At 28.2% G+C, this 6,896-nt stretch overlaps 1 pseudogene; it reads right to left on the bottom strand.

The window, feature by feature from the left end:
* Positions 1-494: 494 nt before the first annotated feature.
* LOC120080297 overlaps positions 495-6,896 on the bottom strand; it is a 13,221-nt pseudogene continuing 6,819 nt past the window's right edge.

Below are 6,896 nucleotides of genomic sequence, written 5' to 3'. Positions count from 1 at the left end.
CCAAGAGAAAGTTTGTATGTTGCTTTGTTTGTGAAGAAGAAAAGAGCTCGTGATCTTCTAGAGAAGAGAGTGTGAAGAAGTGTTTTACATCAAGAGTAAGTTTCTCATCTTCCATTTTCTTTGAGTATTGTTTCTGACAGTATGCTTAGAATTATGTTTATCTTTGTTCGGTATCTATTTCTCTATTTAGTAAGTTTTCTTCCAAAAAGAATTCACTGACACAAAGGTGATCACTAGCTTCCGCACTAAGAATGATGCATCCACTTACATAGTAGTCCCTAACTTGCCAAATGGATTCAAGAGAGAGGATCCAGGAATAGTAGTATCATCGTCCAGCTGAGAGGTCGCACCTGAAAATGCACCTATATAATCCATAATCCAGTCACACCGAAATGCAATTGAGGGAATAAGGTTTTGATGAAAACCATATTGCAATTCTCCTAATTGCCCAAGCTCTCACACATGCAAGGACAAACTCAGAGAAGAAAACGACATGAATTTACAACCCACATCTTTCGGTTGAAAAGACTCACATCAATATGTTAGAATACATAAATAAGAAAATTTTCGGGCTATAATTTCATTTTAGTTTTAGAATATTTCCTCACAAATGTGATGACTAAGATGTCTAACCACTAGAATTTTGCTAAAATTTGAGGACTAAGGAATTATAATTTGATTGTATCACTCTAAAAGATTTTCTGGCATTGAGCTGATAATTCTATCGGCCGCTTTTTTGACCTGAAAAAATAGAGAAAAAGAGATTAAATATTTTAAAACAATTTGCAACAATTTTATAATTTTTTTTAATCATGATATAAAAGCGAACTTATCAAATTACATTGTTACAAAATCCAACACCAATAAATAACAATCTCACTCATGCACAATTGTGGAGTGAGTGAACTTATCAAACTATATTGTCAAACTTGCTAAGAAATCTTTAAATAATATTTTTTTTTTTTTTTTTTTTTTTTTTTTTCTTGATGTTCAATAATTGTAGAGTAAAAAATCGAACTATTAAAATAGTTATGTCTTATTATGTGAGCTAGGTTGAAATTGCAACAAACATATATATAGTTGGTTATGTTCCCATTTTATACACAATTGATTATTGAAATTATAAAATTAAATTAGTCGAAAAGGGATTGAAGAAGATGGAGACACTTTCTTTATCCCAATTGGTTGCATTGAATCAAGATCCCAAGAAATAAAGCTTGTGTAAGACACCCATTATGATTCCCATCCATAGACCCTACACAAAAATTTCCAAATGGATTAATGTGAAGTTAAAAAAAAATGACAAAATAAAAAGAGAAAAAGAGATGAAATTGCAAAATTAAGTAAAGCACCTTTCCTCCAATGCCTTGAAAGAAGGCTAAAAAGATAGCCATAGGGATGCCCACAAGATAATAAGCTCCCAAGTTAATAAAAGCACCAATCTTCTGCTTTCCACATCCTCTTGTGATGCCTATCAACACACAAAGAAGAGTACAACAAAGTTGGGAAGAAACCATTACCATTTTGATTATTTTCATAGAAATTTGATTAATGATTAGATACTTGAAGATGAAGATGAAATATAAATTAAAAAAATCTTATATTTCAAAGATTAATTAATTCTTGAATTTGTATACGGATGTGTTTATTCACTCGAATTACTTTTGAAAGCTTCTTGTAATCTTTTACTTTAAAGTTGTATATGTATTTAGTTCTCATATTTTAAAATGATTTTTTTTTGTATGAAAATTTGAATTTTCAAATGGTGTCTATAGACTTTTGTTGTTGAGTTCGTTAGTTGAACTTGCACACGTAATTAAATAGATATTATATAGACTGTGGAGGAAATCAAAAGATTTGGATCTTCTTCTTAAATCACCAATTGACCTAAAAATTTATGTTGATAGATGAAGGCCAATTTAATTATATATCATTGAACACTCCCCTCACTTGTGGGCTTGATATATGAAGAAGACCCGACAAGTGAAAATGAATATTAATCGAGAAGAAAATAATAATGTATAGGTTTGAACACAAGACATCTTGAATCATCCTGCTCTGTTACCATCTTAAATTATCAATTGACCCAAAAATGTAAGTTGATGCGTGAAAGTGAATTTTATTATATATCACTCAAGACTTCTAAAGAGATGACCATGAACAAAATTCTTAGAAAAAATATCAGGAAGCTAATAGTCAATGGTAGGTGTCTATGCTCAAGTGTGGGACATGGGTATGCCTTAGGAACATCAAAGCTTAGACAAATGTATGGTTTAAAAGAATTTCTAGCAAACACCAATGTTTGAATCTAGGCCCAAGAGAACGATTAAGCCTGAACAAATGCCTTAATACTAATGTCGAAGTGCAATGGGGTCACTATGGATAAGTTCCAACCAAACTACCTAATCAAGTTTCACCATGCATGATTTGAACTATCAACTTGGGAACAAGCAAGCCGCTAGACAAGAAGTATACAAAAGCAACATAACCTAACTCGAAAGTGGGAGCAATTGTTGTAGGTGAAAGTATCAGCCAAACCCAAGAGAAGAGGTAACTGGTCGAAGTCTTTGGCTAGCTAAAGTTTTAAGAGATGTAACTGATAGGGACAACGAATCTCTGCATATCTCCACAATGGTACGATATTATCCTCTTTGAGCAAAAACCATCGTGACTTTACTTTTGGTTTCACCGAAAAATATCTCATACCAATGGAGATAACTGTCTACACTTATATACCTTTGTTCATTCTCTTCCATAACCAATGTAGAATTTTGTTCGCACTCTTAATAGTGATTTGAGAAAATGATCAAGAACAAAATGATCCACCCATCAAAGGAGGTTGATTTATCCTTAAGATCGACTACTAAGAGTTGAAGCAAACATGAGGCCGACCCCTAAAAAAAAGGGTCCAACTTTCCTTCTTACTTAAAGGGAAGCTTTGAAGGGATTGGCTTGACCAAAAAAATACTTTCCTTTGGAGTTTGATGTTTATTGTCTCACACATGTCTATTAAGTGATCGTTTCATTTGTCTCATAACGACCAAAAATCTTGGCAAAAACCTTGAGGAGAATGCTTGAAAGCTCCCTCTTGAATAAATATCCTTTATAAAAGAAGAAAGACTACATATATTCAAGAGGAAATTACGATCAAATACATAATACTATTTTCAACTGATTTATACACTATTCACAAACTCAATACTGACTTGAGCATCAAAATATATGCGGGCTCGACACCATACCATTACATACAATTCTTTTTTTTCTTGTACACTAAGTTTGATTCATCGTTCTACAGATTTAATTGATTTTTCGATTCTTCGTGTTTTAATTTTAACAAAAGAAAAATGAAATAAGATTGTAAGATGAAATGATACATTTGAGTAAAAAGTTATAACGATTGTAAATATTGAAAATATTATGTAATTTAAGAGGAAGAACAAACCTGAGAAAATAGATTGAATTCCATCGAAGATGTGCACAATCGCAAGCAAAATCAAGATTTGGGCCAAATATCTAACCACAGTCTCATCAGTACTGTAACAATAACCCCATAATCTTCTATCAATGATGATGATAATGGCTGTTATTGTGCTCTCTATGATCACCATCCCCATTGCAACACGTCCTGCTAAGATGGCCGCCGTTGGCCTTCTTGCCCCAAGTTCATTTGAAACTCTTGTGCTGTTCCAACAAATATAGATCGAGATAAATAACCAAAGTGCAACCAGAACAAGATATATTATAAAATATGGTGAAAAAGATTCATTTATACTTTAAAGTTGTATCAAAAGTCTCAATTAATAATTATATGAATTAAAAGTCCAAACTTTCATAAATAAACCGATTTTGGCCATATTTTTGGTATTCTGATGTAATAATGTTATAGATAAATACTATAATCAAATGGCTAGTATATATTAATATTAGTGGTTTTCTTCTTCTCTTGTCTTTCTTTACTTTTCTCCTACTTGTATGGAAAGAATTACATTTTTTTTTTCCTTTGGTAAGATATTGAGGGAAATACATTTGTAGCTGACTTTGAGTCCAGTATGATTGAAACCAAGTGATTTGAGACCAGTTTGATTAAAACCAAGTGAAAATGGTCATAAATTTTTAATGAAAGGTTAAATTGATTCATTTAGATTCCGTTTAGTAATCATTTAGCTTTTAACTTTTAGGTTTTGAAAATTAAAAGCCTATTAACAATTTTTCTATCTTTAAATTTATTTCATTGTTATCCATTCTTTTACCAATATTAAAAAACCATGTCAAATTTCAAATACTAAAATGAGAATTATTTAGCCCAATTTGGAAACCATTTTATTTTTTGTTTTTAGTTTTTGAAAATTAAGTCTATTTTTTCCTCAATTCATATAATAATTTGCATCTTTATCAAGTACAATGATTGGATTTTTAACCAAATTACAAAAACAAAAACAACATTTTAAAAGCTTGTTTTTTTAGTTTGGCTTGGCTTTTTAAACCATTAGTAAGAAGTACATAATTAAGGAAAAAATTTAGAGGTTGAAGTAATGTCTATATGCTTGCTTAATTTTAAAATACAAAAAAAAAACAAAAAAGCAAATGATTATCAAACGGCCCTTAAAATTTTGTTTTTAAAAATTTTAATTTGACTAAAAATTCAATTCTCGTACTTAATAAATATGCAAATTATTATATAAAACAAAGAGAAAATAGACTTAATTTTTAAAAACTAAAAATAAAATCGAATTAGTTAGGCCCGTTTGATAACTATTTGATTTTTTGTTTTTGTTTTTGAAAATTAAGTCTATTTCAATTACATTTCTTACAATAATTTGCATATTTCTTAAGTACAATGGTTTAATTCTTAGTCGATTTAAAAAAACAAACGCAACTTTTTTAAAGCTACTTTTTTTAGTTCTCAAAACTTGGCTTGGTTTTCTAAACCATTGGTAAAAGTAAATAACAAAGAAAGAATTTTAGAGGTGGAAGTAACGTCTATAGGCTTAATTTTCAAAAACAAAAAAAAGTTTATCAAACGGGACCTTAATAAACGAGACCTATATGTACGTTTAGGGTTTAAATTAATATCATTACTCCTTCAATGTGTTAAATTGAGGAGAATTATAAAATTGATTTTCCCAGTTATTTTCATTGTTTTTGAAGGTTTTGGTTCAAAATATGAAAGCAAAATTCATCTTTTAAAATTTTCAGTTTAGTCCCTGTCATTTTTTTTAGAGCTCCTCATAAATTATCCTAAAGCTAGTTCTTTCTTGTACCACCTAAATTCCATCATTCTATTTTTCCTAATTTGTAATAGCAAAAAAACATAGGAATGAAGAAAAATATGAAAAGTAAAATTAATTAAGTGTAACTAACCTCACTGCACCAGTGATTCCAAGGGGTATCATGTAAATCATTGAACATATATTGAGGCTGAAAAAGAGATTAACTAATGCTAATTAGGATTAGAGCCTGCATTATTTATTAAAATTTAATTTAATTAACATTGTATATATAGTATCAAAATTAAATTAGTCAATTCACCTGATTGATAGAACTGAAGTTTCAAGCTTTGGATTGGGAAGAAGCCCTGATAACAAAACCACCATCTCAAATGACCATATCTCCAAACTGTTCCCAAAATTAAATAAATCAATCGATCAAGTTAATTATCAAAGAAATATGTGTACTACTTTTTATTGTACTAAAAAAAATCTGAAGGCTTTAATAACGTACATTTCAAGGTTTTTTTTTAAAAAAAAAATAACTGATTATGATGATAGAATTACCCTATACTCCATATATTAAAAAAATTATCATATAAATTTAGTTTAAAGCATTTATATTTGTATGTCAACATTTGTCGATTCAAATATAGCTTAGTAAATAAATTTATATAATTAGCATATCTTAAAGGTTGAATCATAGTTCGATCATTCATCTCTACTATCGTTGAATTTTGAATAAAAATATAGTTAGTATGTCAACCTTTTTTTTTAATTTAATAATCATTTAATCAATGGTATTAATAGCCCATTAAATTACAAATTTGAGCTCTAGACAAGTTTTAATTTGATCCTATAGTTTTAAATTTTTTAATTTCTTTAGTCTATATGATTCAGCTTAGTTTCAACTATTGATGATCCCTATTAAATTCCAATTTCATACCAAGGATTTTAAGAGTACCAATTTGATTCTTTTAGTTAAAGATTCACAAATGGAAGCTGAGCCCATAGACTAATTAGAACTTTTAAACCAAATTTCTATGGAAATCAAATTTATAATTTATTCAGAATTAATATTTGATTTTTTTTTTTTCTAAACAAAAGAAAACCTGGAAAAAATACTTATTGTGTCTCTAAATTTTGAATCTAGTTTTTATTTGAAAGATTTCAAAATGTTATATTTTTAATCCTTAATTTTTTTTAGTTTTGTTTTAATTTAGTCTTTAAATTTTAAAATGTTACAATTTTACTATTGAGATTTAAGTTTTGTTTCAATTTAGAGTCTCTAAATTCTAAGATTTACATTTTTAATCTTGATTTTTAACTAAATTCTTAATTTTAGTTTTTGATGCTAATGTCTATTAATCAATTTAAATTAATTATGAAATGAAATTCTAAATTTAATTTTAAGCATGGATGAAAAATTAATGAAATTCAATTAATTATAATTATTTTAAATTAATTAATAGACTAGTATCACTAAAGATGAAAAGTTGACAATTAATGAAAAATTAAGGTAAAAATATAAATCTCAAAACGATCAAATTAAAACAAAACCCATATCTTAAAAATAAAATTTTAACATTTTAAAACCTAAACTCCAAATTTAAAACTAAAAGTATAATATGAACAAAATAGAAATTGAACCAAAATCTACCACCAAAAAGCTATTTAAAATATATA

The sequence above is a fragment of the Benincasa hispida genome, chromosome 6 (genome assembly GCF_009727055.1).
Source record: "Benincasa hispida cultivar B227 chromosome 6, ASM972705v1, whole genome shotgun sequence".
Taxonomy (NCBI): domain Eukaryota; kingdom Viridiplantae; phylum Streptophyta; class Magnoliopsida; order Cucurbitales; family Cucurbitaceae; genus Benincasa; species Benincasa hispida.
The sequence above is the reverse complement of the archived record's forward strand: the minus strand, read 5'-3'. Positions and strand labels throughout refer to the sequence as shown.